This window comes from Lissotriton helveticus, chromosome 7, assembly GCF_964261635.1.
Source record: "Lissotriton helveticus chromosome 7, aLisHel1.1, whole genome shotgun sequence".
In the NCBI taxonomy this organism is placed as follows: domain Eukaryota; kingdom Metazoa; phylum Chordata; class Amphibia; order Caudata; family Salamandridae; genus Lissotriton; species Lissotriton helveticus.
In genome coordinates this window covers 48,272,817-48,290,935 of record NC_136068.1, presented here as the reverse complement: position 1 = coordinate 48,290,935, position 18,119 = coordinate 48,272,817, and positions in this window count along the sequence as shown.

Here is an 18,119-nt window from a genome sequence, read left to right as displayed (position 1 = left end):
GGAGGATTCCATGTCCACCAGGTAGGTGACAGGGCTCTTGCACTCCAGTACCTTGAAGGGCCCTGTCCACTTGTCCTGGAGGGCACATGGTTCAACCGGGGACATGACCCAGACCTGTTGGCCCGGCTCGAACTCAATTGAAGAGGCGTTTTGGTCATACCAGCGCTTCATCTCCTCCTGGCTGGCTTCGAGGTTGGCTTCGGCCAATGCTCGGAACTTCTGAGTCTGATTTCGGAGGGTCAGGAGGTATCGGTAGACGTCGGGGGGGAGCATCTCGGACTGCAACCTCCCAGCCCTCCTTGACCAGGCTGAGGGGGCCCCGGACGGGGTGTCCGTACAATAGTTCGAAGGGGCTGAACCCCAGGGACTTCTGAGGGACTTCCCGGTAGGCGAAGAGGAGGCAGGGCAGCAGCACGTCCCACTGGCGTCGCAGGGGCTCTTCCAGGCCCATGATCATCCCCTTAAGAGTTCTATTGAAGTGTTCTACCAACCCATTCCCTTGGGGGTGGTAGGGGGTCATAAACTTATATGTGACCCCGCACTGTTGCCACAGGGACTTCATGTATCGAGAAATAAAGTTCGTACCCCGGTCACTTACGACCTCTCGAGGGAAGCCCACCCTCGAGAAGATCCCCATCAGCGCCCGACTCACCACGGGGGCCGTCACAGTCCGGAGAGGGATGGCTTCAGGATAGCGGGTGGCATGGTCCACCGGGACGAGAATAAACCGGTGTCCTTGGGAGGTGCGAGGCTCCAGGGGCCCCACAATGTCTATTCCCACCCGCTCGAAGAGGGTGTTGACGACGGGGAAGGGTTGGAGGGGGGCCTTGTGCTTCCCTCCACTCTTCCCACTGGCTTGGCAGGTGGGGCAAGTCCGGCTGTGATTGCCCACATCGTTCTTCATCTTTGGCCAGTAGAAATGGGTCACCAGGCGGCTTTATGTCTTGTCCTGCCCCAGGTGCCCAGCGAGAGGTACATCATGTGCCAGGTTCAGGAGGAAGTCTCTGAATCGGAGGGGCACTACCAGCACCCGGCCGGCCCCTAGTTCGGCAATCTTTTGTTCACTGTAGAGGAGGTCGTGGTCCCAATAGACCCAGTGGGACCCCGATGGGTCTCCGGCGGCTTGGGTGGCGGCTTGTTGTCGGACTCTCTCGAGGGAGGGACAGGTTTTCTGCACCTGCCGGAACTGTTCTCGGTCGGGGCCACCTTCTTGGCGCCATTGGGTCAGTTCCGGGAGGTTGCCGAGTTCAGCGGTCTCTCCCCCGGGGGGGCCCAGGGGTTCGTGGTCTGGCTCGACATCCTCTACTAATGCGGGCGGCGGAGGTGCGGGCCACTCTGGTTCCTCAGTCGGGGCGTCCTCCGTTGGGGTAGAGGCTCGGGCAGACATGGAGCGGGTGGTCGCACAGACCCACTCGGGAAGGCCTAGCATCCCCAGATGCTCTCTCCGCTCGACGCCGGCCCAGGGGGGAACTTTCGAGGTCGTTCCGAGGAGGCAGTCCACGGGGGCATCGTCTCGGACGGTCACCTTCAGCATGCCCGACACCCCTCCCCACTTGAAGGGGATACGGGCCATCTGGCACAGGCTCTCGGAATTGTCCGCCGACCATACTGGGCACAACACATTGGGCAGGATTTGGTCTGGGGTCACCAAGTGGCAACGGACGGCCGTTATGTTGGCCCCTGTGTCGCGGAGGGCTTCCGCCCGGTGTCCATTAATAGTGACCCATTGGCGGTACGTCTGAATGTTGCCCGGGATTGGGACCCGGGGAATCATGTCCCTTTCTCCTAGGCATACTAGGGACATAGCGGCGGGCTCCCACCCAGTCTGGTCGTGGTCGTAGGTCTCTTCTTCGCCCCTCTGTTCTCCCAGGGCGGTGGCAGTGATCTGGCGGTTTGGAGGGCCGGTGGAGCCGGGTCGTTGGTTCATTGGGCAGAGGGGGTCATTAGCATAGTGACCAGGCTGCTGGCACCTGTGACAGGTAACGTTCGGGCGGGGCCCCGGCCGTGCTGGAGGGGTCCCCCTTCCGGCCAGGGGCGGTGAAGTGGGGGTCAGGGGCAGCCCCGCGGGGAAGTCCCTGGTCCGGTTCTGGCCTCCTCCGCCGGCCCGCGGCCGGTGGTTCCCCGGGGGACCTCGACCGTAGTCTCCCATCGGGCTCCGGGGGACCCGGGTGCTCACCCATCAATCGGCCTCGACGGCGAGTTTCCGTGGCTCGGTCAGTTTGCTGTCGAGGAGATGTTGTCGGAGTTCGATAAAGCAGTTGTTGGAGAAGTACTCCCACACAATGAGGTTGAACAGCTGCTCTTATGTGGTGACCTGGCTGCCTTTGATCCACCCCTCTAGGGCCCTACTATAGAAGTTCACGTACTCCATCCATGTAGTACCGGGGAGTTTCTTACAGTCTCGGAATCGCTGCCGGTACATCTCCGGGGTGAGTCCATAGCGAGTAAGGAGGGCGGCTTTCATGTGTTCATAAGAGGTCATTTCGGCGTCGGGAGCTCGAGCAGGGCGTCTCTTCCTTCGTGGACGAACTTCCCCCACAAGCCGGTGCCCCAGTCTTTGGCGGGGACTCGATGGGAGGCCATGGCTACTTCGTAGGCCTTAAACCATTGTTGGATGTCGTCGTTTTTGTAATATTCTTTGACGACATCTTTGGGAATGTGGACCTTATTGTCTGTGGGGGGGGGGGGGCGGGCCCCGGTTCTCGGAGGCACTGGCCTCCCCATTTTTGGCCTTGATCTCAAGCTCTTTTAAGCCCCGCTCGTGCTCGAACGTGATCTTCTTCTCCTCTATGTCTCTTTGCTTTCGTTTCTCCGCGAAGTCTCCTTACAGTCGTAATTGCTCCAGGGCTATTTTTTTCTCGGCTAGTTTTAGTTCTCCGTCCAGGCGGAGTCGGGCGAGCTTCAGTTCGTGGAGCCGGCTCCTTTCTCGCTCTCGGGCGTCTTCGTTGGAGAGGTCCGTGTCTCCGTTGGTATTTCTTTCCTCCGCTGCGGTTGCGAGGTTTTCCCGGGGTACATCTGGGACCTTGTATTCTTCGGCCTGGGATGGCGTTGCTCCGGCCTCCACCCATGTTTGTAGGGCCAGCTTGAAATCTTCCTTGGTTCTTAGTCCAGTGGTAGCGATGCCCAGGTCTTTGCAGAATTGTTTTAATTCTTTATGATTATAGTCCTCTAATCGTTCCTTCTGGAACTCCGTGGTCGGTCCGGTTTCTTTGGTCGTCATGGTCGCGGTGTGTTTCTGTCAGTAGTGGGTGAGTCACTCTCTGTACGATTTGCGTCGGCTCGGATCGCACCGCCTGCCACCAATGTTAGAAAGGCGGTCCCTGGGGAGGCAGAAGATGTCTGACTGACCACCCCGAGACCTACCTCTCCGTATGGAGTTGGCCGAGTGCCGTCGTGAGGCCTCCTAGGTGAGGCTCCTCTCCTAGAATCGTAACAGCAGAGCAATCACACCACTACAAAGGGACACCACACAAGAGGATAGCTTCTTGGAATCTTTATCAACAATACCGATTGGTTCTCTCGGCAATATGTACAAACGGATCGGGGGATCCTTAAAGTCTCTGTAACTGTGGGAAAGGGTAGCGGGACAGTCTTAGGACCAGCAAGGTCGGGCCGCGGCAGCGCCAGCAGGCTTCAAAGATGGTTTCAGCGAGGTTGGGCCACGGCAGCGCCAGCAGGCTTCGAGGATGGTTACAGCGAGGTTTGGCAGCGCCAGCAGGCTCCAAGGATGGTTTCAGCGAGGTTTGGCCGCGGCAGCGCCAGCAGGCTCCAAGGATGGTTTCAGCGAGGTTGGGCCGCGGCAGCGCCAGCAGGCTCCAAAGATGGTTTCAGCGAGGTCGGGCCGCGGCAGCGCCAGCAGGCTCCAAAGAGGGTTTCAGCGAGGTAGGGCCGCGGCAGCGCCAGCAGGCTTCAAAGATGGTTTCAGGGTTCCAAGTAGCGAGTTCTTCTCGGGGTCAGCCGCGACAGCGTCAGCAGGGCTCTCGAATCCAGGATACAACTGCTGACCCATTCCAGAGCAGCCCCAGATATAGGTCTGGAGTCCTTTGATGTCCGGACCCTCGCGCCTGGGGGTCAGAGGGGCCGGGATGAGAGTTTCCAGACACCCAGCAGGGGGGTGGAGCCAGCGCCCAGGGAGTCCGGAGAGTGATCGAAACCAGGCGTCTGGGGACGGCTGGAGGGCCATCGAAACTCCCCTCCTCCTTGATCCGTCAAGTGGCCGCTTTACCACCTGGTCGGATCTTGGTGCCTCGATGTCGGGGCTTCGCTGGGGTTGTGGCCGGGGACGGGCCGAGGCCACGTGGTCAGGACGTGGAGGGTCCAAGATGGAGTCGGGGCCTGAGATGACGGCCCGGGTAGGGTCTGGACCAGTCGAGTGGGGCGAACAGGGGTCGCCGTGTGCCGGAGGGTGAGAGCCGGTGGTCGCCAGGCGTGGTGGCTCTCGTGAAGGGTAGTTCCGTTGGGGAGGACAGGGGTCATGGCTGTCCCGGGCCCGCCATGCAGGGAGGAGCGGGACCGCGCCACGAGGCCGGGTCCAACAGCCAAGCTCTCTCAGCGGTTCGGTTATTCTGTGCACTATCCTCTCTTGCACAAGCAGGAGCTGTGCTGGTGATGGGGCACATCTTGGACAAGATTGCACCAGCAGTTTGAGAAACGGGTGCTGCGGGAACACTACTAACGCTCCCTGTCACCTCTCCCTGTCGGGACACTGCTCGCTACGCGCACCTTCAGCGTCGCTTCCTGGGAGGAGTAAGATGTCTGGAGTCATCGCTCAACTTCCTGTGTCAGTGTTGCTTCCTCAACCGCCATTGTTTACCCATTCCGACGCATGCGTAATTACAACGCATGGATGTAACAACTTGCGTAGTAAAGGCTACATATTGTTACATTGCATGCGTTGTAATGCTTGCGAAGTAATGGTATACGGAGGAAAGCTTACGTAGTAATGGGTAAATACCATATCAAACACTTAATAAACGCAGCACAAGTTGTTTGCTTTACTAAGGATGAACATAGTGTACTTGGTTTTCATATTAGTATATTAACATAATCTATATTGTTTTTCTATCGTTGTTTTTGAGCTCTTTCATCTACCTGGAAGGCGCTCTGATACCCTCAAGGGTCTTGTTCGCGCTATACAAAACCTTCAAAATAAATAAATAAAAATTAACTTTTAAACCAAACTGTGGGTCTTACGCTGTGCTCAGGGGGACGTCCCCTACCCAGGAGTTGCTACTTGTTGTGCATCCAATTTACACACTGTGACTAGAGAGTGAACCCCCAGAGGCACGTAACAAACTTAAAAAACATACATCTCAGTAGTGCGTATTCTAACTCTGTCTAAGTTCTAATAATAAGCCTACTCTTGGGTTTCAAGAATTTGAACTCACATACTTTCTTCTAAGAAAAATGGGCCTCATTTATGAAAAGTGACGCATCGCTGTGTGAAAACAGCGATACGTCACTTTTCACTGCGCCCTCCTTGCCACACCAATGATGCGTCATATTTACAGTATGACGCATCATGGCGCAAGGAGTTACAGATACGTCAGTATTTCTGATGTATCTGTAAGCGCAAAAGTCACGCATTGCTGGAATGTGTCACAAAAGTGACGCAACTCCAGCAATGCGTCCTTTCACAAGGGGAAAGCCCCATGTGAAAAGGCTTGCGTCAGTCTTACGCCTGCTGTGAGGCAGGCCAAAGATTTTGACGCAACAGCGTCCTAAAAGTGACGCAGTGAAATCTCATAGATTTCACTGCGTCACTATTACGAGGCTTTTTGCGGGGGAACGCCCCCTGTGCATACAATATACCTAACGCAGGTATAATGTAGCGCAGGAGTTTACAAAGTGACGCATCTGCTTAGATGCGTCACTTTGTAAATGTGGTGCAACAAGGCACATTTTTTACTCCACTGGTGCGTCACTAAAAGTGACGCACCAGCGGCGTAAAAGTGACGCAAGGTCTCATAAATGAGGCCCAATAAGTGCTTAATATTCTGTTCTGGATAACAAATCTTCTATATCCATAATAGACCTGTGAAAAGAAAGACAACCCCACAAGTAGACTTGGGAAGACCACCCTCGGCACAGCAATGTTTGATTGGAATAGGAGCTGAAGTTGTACTTTTTCTCGCATATCCATGCACTAAGTTGAAATCGGTCTCTCGGAGTTCACGTTTTTATACCGTTTGATCAGAGGCCTATTGAATACTCCTAAATTAAACAATAAGCATAAGGTGGGCAAGATGCTGGAGCAGAGGTCTAGAAATATGGTTAAAGGAAACAATAAACCCCATGGTAGCTTTATGAATGTGGTTTGTTTAATTATCACTAGCCACGTGGAGCTCCATATGGTGCTGTTGGATTCTTCTCTGGCTCTGACTGAATGTGTCTTACATTCACTCCTTGATATTGGGTCTTGTGTACTCAGGGGCAGATGTACTAGTACCCTGTGCCACCAGTACGTCACTTTTTGTGACGTACTGATGGCGTATTTTCCTGATCCATATTTACAAGGACCGGAAAGCCACCTTGCATGGTTTTTCCTGTCCCTGTAAATAAGGCCCCTTCATACGCAGCACTTTGCGTGAAAGGGGAGTTCCATGGGTGTTGCTGTGGGTGTTCCTATGCAACAACCATGGAGCCAGACATATTTCTAGATTTACGAGGATTCATAAACCTGGAAATGCGTCTGAATTCTATGCCGCCCCAGTAGAGGTGTAGGGAGGCGCAACAAGGAAAATGTTTTCATTTCCCTTCGATTTTTCCTCTTTGAATGCGCGCTGCATTTTACAGCATGCATTGAAAGCAGAAAATACCCCCATGACGCAGGCATCCTTGCACCATGGTGCAAGAATGCCTGCGCTAGCGCATGGCAGCTGTTTGTGTGCCAACGCAGGGGTGAGCACATGAATCCGGCATATTATTGTAAAAAATTTGCATTCCTGCTCTTTGGAAGTGCTGCAGCGTGGCGCAGCCAAATAGCTTGCGTTGCCGCGCTGCAGCACTTCCTCGTAAATCTGCCCTTCAGTGTCGAATTGTTGTGGGGTCTTGTTCTGAGGGGGCATTGTGGATCTGGTGTGCAGTAATCAAAACAGTTTTCAGCCATATATTTCAATGATGCATTTTGACATGTTTTATAGGAAATGTTCATGTATGCCTTTGAACTTTCACTTAATAGTTATACCTGTTACATTAGTTCACAGCCTGGTTAAGCTTAGAGGCCCACATGCATCATTGTGTCTTTTTGCATTTCTTAATTTGCGGAAAATAAGGAATCGCAAATTAAGAAATGCAAAATGATATGCATCAATATTTTCGGTATTCTTTTGGGATTCGGTAAAAATCGCAATTTTTACCGAATCCCAAAGAAATACCGATTTCTTAACTTAATTTTCGCAATTCCCATTGATTCCTATGGGCCAAAAGGCCCATAGGAGTCAATGGAAATTGCGAGTGGCACTTAGAAAATTTCATGGGTGCAGGGGGGGTCCAAAGGACCCCCCCATGCACCCCTGAAATGTATTTTTCGCATCATGTTGCACACACACATGTCCTAAGGACATGTGTGTCCGTAACATGAATGTTGAAAAAAAAACATTTTCAACATTTTACACACTTTTTCCAGATTTACCGAGTGGTTCAACCACTCGGTAAATTTGGCACCCTATTTGCTAATTTTCACTTTTTAAAAAAATGATGCATTGCTTTTAAGAAATCGCACATCTGCGACTTCTTAAAAGCACCCGCAATTTTAGAATTCGCACACATGTTACGAATTCTAAAATTGCTTCATGCATCCCGAAAAGCACTTTTTCATTCGCAAACGGCCGATTTTAAGGAATCGCACCGTTTGCGACTACAAAAATGCTTGATGCATGTGGGCCAGAGTACCTAATAAAGAAACCCTTTTTTCCCAGAGTAAGGTCTGATGTAGCCTTGACGGATTGAGACAGAAACATCAATGCTGATTTTGCTGTCATTTGAAAGACTGTTCTTTCCTATTGGAACATTTTGTATAAGTGGAGTAGGATACATATGAGTAGACGGAAGACCATTTCATCACAAATTATGTTCATGTACTGCATGATATAATTGTTTCATTTCGGTTTTGTTTTCTTATGTATGTTTCATTTGCCCTCCATTTTTGCTCTGTTTAATATTTGTGTTATATTTTTTCAAACTATATATGCTAACAAAATATTACATTTGTTGTAGTTGTTCTAATTATGCTTTCCATTAATTGTAAAATAAAGATATACCCCCAGATGCATCAAGCATCAATTTTGCGATTCCTTATTAGCGAAAAATAAGGATTCGCTAATAAGGAATAGCAAAATGCTATGCATGAAGAAATCGCTAAAAAAATTGCGATTTCCTCATATTCCTTAATTGCGACTTGCAAAATGCGAGTCGCAATTAAGGAATACCTCCCCATTCAGTCCTATGGGCCTCAATTTGCAATTAGCAATTAGTGAATCGCAAATTGAGAATGCAATTTCAAGGGTGCAGGGTTGCTCCCCCGAAATTAATCTGTGCACATATGTTGCGCACACACATGCCCTAAGGGCATGTGTGTGCGCAACATGAAACTTTGATAAATGCATAAAAGTGCATTTTTTAAAGTTTTTGCAAATTACTATGAAGTTCAACTTCATGGTAATTTGCTCCCCCTATTAGCGAAATAACTAATTTTTTTACTTTGTTGCATTGCATTTAAGGAATCTCGATTTGGGATTCCTTAAATGCAATCGCAATTTAAGGAATCTCAATTTAGAGATTCCTTAAATTGTGATTTTTGCATATGCATCCCAAATGCAAAAATACTGGTAGCAAAGGGGCAGTTTCTGAGAATCTGCCCCTTTGCGACCAGATTTTTCTTTCATGCATCTGGGCCAGTGTTTGAAAATAATTGTGAGAATTATGAGCTTGTTCAAAGTTGATTCCTTTGAGAGCTGCTTGACTTAGCCATAATGCCACCTATGGCAAAGAAGCACTACCCAATGGCAGTAATGAGGTGCTGAATGTTTCCAATGTCCAGCAACTATGGAGAAATTGTGCACATGTTGAGAGGCTTTAGGTACCTCATAATGAGCCTGTACAATGGTCAATGTCCTCTTAAGCATAGAGCATTACATCCATGAATAGTAATTGTTTTCCCTGTCAGTGTAGTTGGTAATGAGGTAATCCATGTACATTTTGCTTTGAAATGTTCTGTCTGAATGCATTTTTGTCAATTGCCATGACGTATCACCTGCTTTGAGAAGGTGGAACTTTTTGGTTGCATTTCCTTTCATCAGGCAGTTATATATGTAACGTGTTATACCTTTTTTAGACCCAAACCAAGTATTAATTTTAATTGGGCTGAGTAATAATACCATATAAATAATAATAATACTAATGCTGTTCCATACAAATTATAACGGGGCCATAGACTACCCCATTGTTGTGCCTCAAACTCCTCAATATGCATATTCCTGTAACACAATCTCCTTATGCTGCTGGTCCGCGTGTCTAACAAACAACAAAAGAAACCTTATGCAATAAGAACTAGGGTATTTAATATTAGCAAAGAAACAACGTTTTTTCATCGGAAAATGTACGCATAGCTTATACAATAAAGAGGCACAATGGCATGATACAGCTGTAGTAGGACGCTGATAGAGAAAGCCAGCCAAAATGATGACACACCTGTTTTAGAATACATTTATATATATAAATAGACTGTATTAGTGCATGCCAATGCAGACAGTGCAGGGTGTTCCACATGAAAGGAACCTAAACAAGCACTGGCGTTGCCAATAGGTTTCGCATTTAGAAAGTTGGAGCTATTGGTTTTGTAAATGACGTTTTATATTTATATATCGTTATTGGCATTGTCAATAACTATATATAAATATAAAATGTCATTTGCAAAACCATTAGCTCCAACTTTCCAATTGTGAAACCTATTGGCAACGCCAGTGCTTGTGTTTGATATACGAGTCATAGGTTCCAATCGCTCAGCGACAGATCAGTGTGTAAATGTACTTACTGCAGATATCTTTGGGTAACCCGTTTACCACAAGTTCCAAATGTAATAATCTTGTATCAATTGTGCAACATTCTGTGGCTGGTAATTAAATAGGCAAGCCTTCGATACCTTGCACAAGTTTTAATGGCAATAGAGTATTATTTAACAAACACATACAAATATGTTTAACTGTCAGTGAAGCGTATAGTCCGACTGCATACTTTATATGAAGTTACCGTAGGTGAGAGTCCGACAAAGTTACAGGGCATCTTGATATAAGTGACCTTGGCCCCCGGACTCATCCCCCCATTAAATGCCACCAGTTTCCGGCCACAATAAATCATTAATAAGTCACGCACAAGTATCGTCTCGCAGTGAATACAACTAAAAGTAAGGCCAACATAAATCAAGCAGGTTACTGCCGGGTTGGAGGTGCGTTGCCGAGAAAGTGAGATTGTGAGGCAAATAGCAGCGTAAGAGAAACACTGGCGCAGAGAAACACTGGCGCGTGGGAGGAGCGAGGTGAGAGTCATGAGCAAGAGACAACCCGGTGTTTATGAAAAATAAGAAACGCAGGGAATTCTGGGGGGTGAGACAGAAGCAGGAGAGGCAGTGGGAGATAGGAGGAAGAGACAGCGGGAGAAAGGAGGAAGAGACAGCGGGAGCGAGGAGGAAGAGACAGCGGGAGAGAGGAGGAAGAGACGGCGGGAGAATAAATCTGCATACTGCCTGCTTGTAATTTACTGGCTGCCCAGCTGCGGGTGAGAGAGCACTGCGTTTCGTAGTCTGCTTTCCATGTGAGCCTACGAGGCAGAGGAGCTGACATCAGCACTCCTGGTTTCGAACAAGACTGAGAATGGAACAACGGAGAAGTAATGGTCTGTTCTAATTAGGGCCTGGCAATGCTGGCAAATGGCCGGAGGGAAGCCGGATGGGGGCGGGAGAGCCTGGTGGGGGGGCGGGAATGCGAGGGAGGAGAAGTGTGGCAGGCGGGTTAGGGAGATGCGTGGAGGGAAGCCGGATGGGGGCGGGAGAGCGTGGTGGGGGGGCGGGAATGCGAGCGAGGGCACCACCCCAATCTCTGTCATTTTCCAAAAAGTGAGTAAGAACAAACACTCCATGGATATTAAGGGTGATGTTAACCAGATTCAGTCACAGATTATACCAAAGGTGGCTGAGGGGCTCCCGGATAATTTGGAAGAGGGGCAGCCTGATACTGTTGGAAGCATAGAGGAGGTAGAACAGCAGGGAGAGGCTCCGGAAGTGGATCCCATTGTCAATGTTGTGTTAATACCTCAAGCATTAGAAGAGATCCTGGAGGAAGATTCTGGGGGGAACCCCTGCGGCAAAAAGGAAGCCCCAAGCGAGGCATTCTTCTCAGTTTCAGAGGGTGGGGAATGGTCGGAAGATGAGGAGGACAGCTTGGAGCAAGAAGGTAGCGACTTAGAGACTGGTAGCGATCTGGAACAGGATGAAGGTAGCCCCCCGAGCACAGCGGTGAAAACTATGTTGAGAACGAAAACGCATGGTCAGAAGAGAGAGCAGCAGCCACTGACAAATACTGCCTCAGCTAGCCCAGCTGGGGAATCTGCACAAATGTCCCTTCTTGAAGTTATTCATCAGGAGATCCTAGCGCATCGTGAGGAAGCAAGACAGGAGAGTCGCAAATCTCAGGCAGCTGTCAGGAAAATACAAGGGGCGGTCAGGAAGCTGACTAAGGCTTGTGTGAATCTGGGGGAGCGGGTCACCAATCTGGAAGACAGAATTGTTTCTACTGAAGCGGAATCAGAGGCCGCCTCCAATAAGGTGGATGGGCAAACTAAGCAGTTAACTGATATACAGTGGAAGCTGGAATCTTTGGAAAACAGATCGCGTCAGAACAACCTACGCATTCTGGGAATCCCTGAAGGATCAGAGGGTACAGATATGAAATCATTTGTTGTAAAACTCTTTGAACATGCCTTTACTGACTTGAAGGATTGGGATTTTGGCAGAGAGGTTCAGAGAGCGCATCGCACCCCTGCTAATCTTCATAAGAACACGAAAGAGGACGACAAACCTAGAGCGATATTAATTTTCCTGGGCAACTTTAATTTGAGGCAAGTTATCTCTGAGAGGGCAAGGCCAGACAAGAAAAAGACAGTTGATGGCTATACTTTTTTCGTTCGCCCTGACTATTGCCATATTACAGTTGAGAGACGTTGGAGATTAAGGCAGCTGATCAAACCGTTTCAGGATAAGGGCATGCAGGCCTACCTGATTAATCCCGCCCAGCTGAAGATAATCAAAGATGGGAAAACACTATATTTCTCTTCTGAAATTAAGGCAAAAGAATTCCTGTTGTCATTGTCATAGGTTGCTTAGAAACGGGGCTAACTGGCTAAAATGTTAAAATGTTCAAATGTGGTGGAAATAGTGGATATAACATATATGTAACTCTGTCCTGTCAATTCACGCAAAGTATAAAACGGGGACACAGGAACACAGATAGTGGGGTGGAGTGAACTGTATTAGGTAAGGGGTTATAGTATTAAAATAAAATTGGGGGAAAAAAAAAAAAAAATATATAGATATTTTGGTGAAAGGGCACAGGTTCTTCTCCTCAATCCGAGCTGCAAACCATCACGTGCACAGACCATCGGTCTGAGCGCCTCAGAACTAGGGGGTTGGGTGAGGGGGAGCTCCACTTTGGAGCTGGTCAAGGGGAGGGAGAGAGTGCAGAGGGAGGAAGGGGTGGGGGAGGGGAGGGAAGGGGGGGTAAAATCCTTGAAAAACAATGAGATGGAAAGGAAGTGGAACTGGGCAGATATCAGACACATGGTAATTAGTCAAGGTAGGAAATGCAAATACTTTAATAATGTCAGACATTAGGATTTGTACTATCAATGCTGGGGGGTTAAATGATTGGAAGAAGCGGCAGAGATTGAGTCATCTGATTAGATCAAATAACATAGACATAGTCTGTATTCAGGAAACCCATATCCCCTGGAATAAAAGAAGGATGTTGGAGATGTATGGGTATACTTTGGTCGGATGTTCATCGCAGTCATCAATGATCAGAGGGGTGGCTATTTTAGCTAAAAGTAACTTGGGTGGAGTGAAACGCAGTAAAACAGATGGTTCTGGGAGATGGGTACTGGTGGAGCTGAATCTGGGGTTCACGCTGTGTGCAATATATGGTCCGAATGAGGATGACCCAGGGGTATATGACAAATTAGAAGAGGAGCTGGCCAGTTGGACTGCCCCGCTGATAGTGTGCGGTGATATGAACATCTCGGCGGACTGGCAGAGGGGCAGTATCTATACGGGCCGCAAACGTAAAGTTAATAGGGCCATAAGCTCTCTGATCCAGTCTCATGGTTTGGTGGAGGTATGGGGAGAAAAAGTTCCCGGAGACCGAGGGTATACATATTTTTCACACCCGGCACAGAAGTATTCCAAATTGGATTACTTCTTTGTCACAACTGGCGAAATTGGCAGGGTAAAAATTGATAGATTACCGAGAATAATTTCCGATCACAATCCCGTAATTCTGACGTATAGGGTCCCTAATGTACAGAGGAAAACATCTAGATGGACATTCGAAAGGAAATTATTAAATGACGAAAGGTTTGTTAAACATATTAAAAACTGGGCAAAGGAATTCTTCGAGTGTAATAGATACAGTGCTTCCAGAAATGGAGTGTGGGAATCCTTTAAGGCCGCATTAAGGGGTGAGACGATTAGTTTTGCAGCAAAACTAAGGAAAGAGGATAAAAGTAAGGTGGGGAGACTCACCTCAGATCTAACAGGAATAGAAAGGTGTCATATTGAGGAAATAGCTTCAGGTAGAGATAGTGGGGAGACGGTCAGGAACATGGCTCGGGTTAAGGGTGAAATTTTAAAAATAATTACACAGAAGGAGATTTGTGAATACCAAACCCAAAGAGCAAGGAGATACGAGACTGGAGAACAAGCTGGTAGAGTATTAGCGCTCCGCATTAGGCAAGATTTAAATCGTAATAAAATTGGGAGGATTAAATATAATGGGAGTGAATATACAGACCCAAAATCTATAATGGATGTGTTTCAGAAATTTTATCAAAAGCTGTATGATCAGGAGCCAGGGGTGGTACCATTTATGCAAGATCAGTCTCCCCTAACCCCAAGGTTGGAGGAGGAAGATAGGGCCCGATTAGAAATGGATATAACATCAGAGGAGATTAAAATCGCTTTGAATGAACTAGCAGCAGGTAAAGCTGCAGGCCCAGATGGTCTACCAATCGAGGTGTATAGGGCCCTGGGAGATGAAATTCTCCCCTTGCTCGAAGACCTTTTTAATGGAATAATCTGTTCGGGTAATATCCCGGATTCGTGGAAACAGACCAATATTGTCATCTTCCATAAGAAGGGAAAACCAGAGGAGAACCCAGGGTCATATCGTCCTATCTCGTTAATAAATACAGACGCCAAACTATACTCGAAAGTATGGGCGAAAAGGTTAGCGAAGATCATTGGCCAACTTGTCTCACCCTGGCAGCATGGGTTTGTCCCAGGGAGAGGTACTACCGAGCATACAGCAAGGGCAATCTCATTATTCGATGCGGCAGCTGCAACGGGTGGAGATATGGCCATGATTCTGTTGGATGCCGAGAAGGCTTTTGACCGTGTGGTTTGGGACTTCATGTGGGAGGTGTTGGTTAGAAGGGGCTTCGGAGAAAAGTGCAGGAGAGCTATTAAAGCTTTGTATATGGATCCAGTAGCCAGAATTACCACAATGGGTTTTCAATCAGACGAGGTAGTGATCAGGAGAGGCACACGCCAGGGCTGCCCCTGCTCACCTATACTCTTCTCGTTATATATAGACCCGCTAATCAGGAAGATTCTCGCATCCGATAGAATATCCCCGGTGATATCTCATGGGCATACTACTAAGCTATTGGCGTATGCGGACGACCTGGCAATTGTTACCACCAACCCGCAGGCGGCAATGCAGGAACTAAGTAGTCTGGCTCAGGAGTTTGGGAACAGTTCGGGATACAAACTCAATTCAGATAAAACAATAATAATTTGTACTAAGAACATTCAGAAAAGGGATCAAAGATATGTGGACTCCGCAGTCTATTTAGGGGTAAAAATTAATTCAAATGTAGATAAGATTATTCAGGAAAACTTTGGCCCCCTACTCGCCACAATTGATAAAGATTTGAGGAGGATTGATGTACTACAGCTGTCTTTGATTGGGAGGGTGAATGTTCTGAAAATGTCGATGTTCCCAAAAATATTGTATTTATTTCGTGCCATACCGTTACTAATTGATGAAGGTTTAATGAAAAAAATGGAAGCAGTGTTTTCACAATTTGTATGGCAATATGGCAAAGTTAGAAGATCATTAGCTCGTCTTTCTTCACCTTTGGAGGGAGGCGGATTATCTGCACCTAATTTAAGGCTATATCACTGGGTTTGCTTACTGCTGCATATGAACCATCTACTGTACTATGATGCTCCTGAAGTACCATTTGGTACCCACAGAATCCCCACAATTTATGAATTAGTAATGGGTGAAAAAGCTAGGGGGGTCCTAATACGTGAAATTAATGTGTTGTATTTTAAGAGGAGTAAAAGTAAAGTAATGTTAAGTGCATGGGGTGCATGGAAGGCGCTGTTGAAATTTCTTAAGATCCCTAAAATCAATGGTACAATAGACATCTGGAATTCAAGTCCGTTCCAACATCTTGGACAGAATAGAAATAGTGAATTGTGGAAGAGCTTGGGCATTCGGTCTTTGGGGGATGTTATGTGTAAGGATGATCTCTTAGGGTTTGAGGTTTTGCAACAAAAATTTGGTATCCCATCCAATCATTGGCTGTTATATAATCAGCTAGAACAAACGGTGAAGGCACTTAGACCTAGGGTGTCTATTCAGGAGGTAAATCCGATTGTGCATTACATAATTAAAGGGGGTAAGAAGATTAAAATAGGCTATAATTATCTTTTACAAGGTCTGGAAGAGGATATTGGAAAAGTTGAAAGCGCATGGGCTCAAAAAATAGGGGACCCAGACGTGGATGTGGACTATGCGCTGGCATTAAACAAGAAAGTACTAAGAGCGACTAATCTGAAAGCACAACATTATAAGATGGTCTTTAATCTTTATTATACCCCCGCTAAGCTGTATCAATGGGGAAAAAGGGATACAGATGGATGTCCAAGATGCAGCCAAGGTCCTGCAGATTTAATGCATATGTTTTACTCCTGCCAGAATCTTAAACCCGTTTTAAGAGAAATTGAGAAGTTTTTATCGGGGCTGCTAGAGTGTCAAATTCCTCTATCCCCAACCACTGTTTTGATTGGCAGGGATGGAAATCATAGAGTTGGACCGGAAGCCGAAGCTTTTATTTTTCTGTCCGTCGCTGTTTTTAGAATTTTAATTGCGGCGGCCTGGAAAGATCCGGTAGCTCCTACATTTCAGATGTGGCTCTCGAGATTGCTTGGGACACATAACATCGAAGATTGTCTATATAATTTTAAGGGTAAAAAGAAGAAAGACTATGGTAAAAAGATCTGGGCTCCCCTTAGTAACTGGAGGAAAATAACTGGCTGATAGATCTTAAAGGGTCCCTGCATTGTCTGGTATTTAATCCGGCAAGGTAAGCTATTTGAACTTTGATAACCATTGGAAGCTGTATAAAACCACCTATATTTGTATACTTGTTTTAATCCTTATGTCTAAACTGTAATCTTCTCTTTGGCTGATATTTGTAAAGTTGTATGTCTGTTTTATTGAAAGTCTGATCCATCTCAATAAAAATATAAAAAAAAAAAAAAAAGGAATAGCAAAATGCTATGCATGAAGAAATCGCTAAAAAAATTGCGATTTCCTCATATTCCTTAATTGCGACTTGCAAAATGCGAGTCGCAATTAAGGAATACCTCCCCATTCAGTCCTATGGGCCTCAAATTGCAATTAGCAATTAGTGAATCGCAAATTGAGAATGCAATTTCAAGGGTGCAGGGTTGCTCCCCCGAAATTAATCTGTGCACATATGTTGCGCACACACATGCCCTAAGGGCACGTGTGTGCGCAACATGAAACTTTGATAAATGCATAAAAGTGCATTTTTTAAAGTTTTTGCAAATTACTATGAAGTTCAACTTCATGGTAATTTGCTCCCCCTATTAGCGAAATAACTAATTTTTTTACTTTGTTGCATTGCATTTAAGGAATCTCGATTTGGGATTCCTTAAATGCAATCGCAATTTAAGGAATCTCAATTTAGAGATTCCTTAAATTGTGATTTTTGCATATGCATCCCAAATGCAAAAATACTGGTAGCAAAGGGGCAGTTTCTGAGAATCTGCCCCTTTGCGACCAGATTTTTCTTTCATGCATCTGGGCCAGTGTTTGAAAATAATTGTGAGAATTATGAGCTTGTTCAAAGTTGATTCCTTTGAGAGCTGCTTGACTTAGCCATAATGCCACCTATGGCAAAGAAGCACTACCCAATGGCAGTAATGAGGTGCTGAATGTTTCCAATGTCCAGCAACTATGGAGAAATTGTGCACATGTTGAGAGGCTTTAGGTACCTCATAATGAGCCTGTACAATGGTCAATGTCCTCTTAAGCATAGAGCATTACATCCATGAATAGTAATTGTTTTCCCTGTCAGTGTAGTTGGTAATGAGGTAATCCATGTACATTTTGCTTTGAAATGTTCTGTCTGAATGCATTTTTGTCAATTGCCATGACGTATCACCTGCTTTGAGAAGGTGGAACTTTTTGGTTGCATTTCCTTTCATCAGGCAGTTATATATGTAACGTGTTATACCTTTTTTAGACCCAAACCAAGTATTAATTTTAATTGGGCTGAGTAATAATACCATATAAATAATAATAATACTAATGCTGTTCCATACAAATTATAACGGGGCCATAGACTACCCCATTGTTGTGCCTCAAACTCCTCAATATGCATATTCCTGTAACACAATCTCCTTATGCTGCTGGTCCGCGTGTCTAACAAACAACAAAAGAAACCTTATGCAATAAGAACTAGGGTATTTAATATTAGCAAAGAAACAACGTTTTTCATCGGAAAATGTACGCATAGCTTATACAATAAAGAGG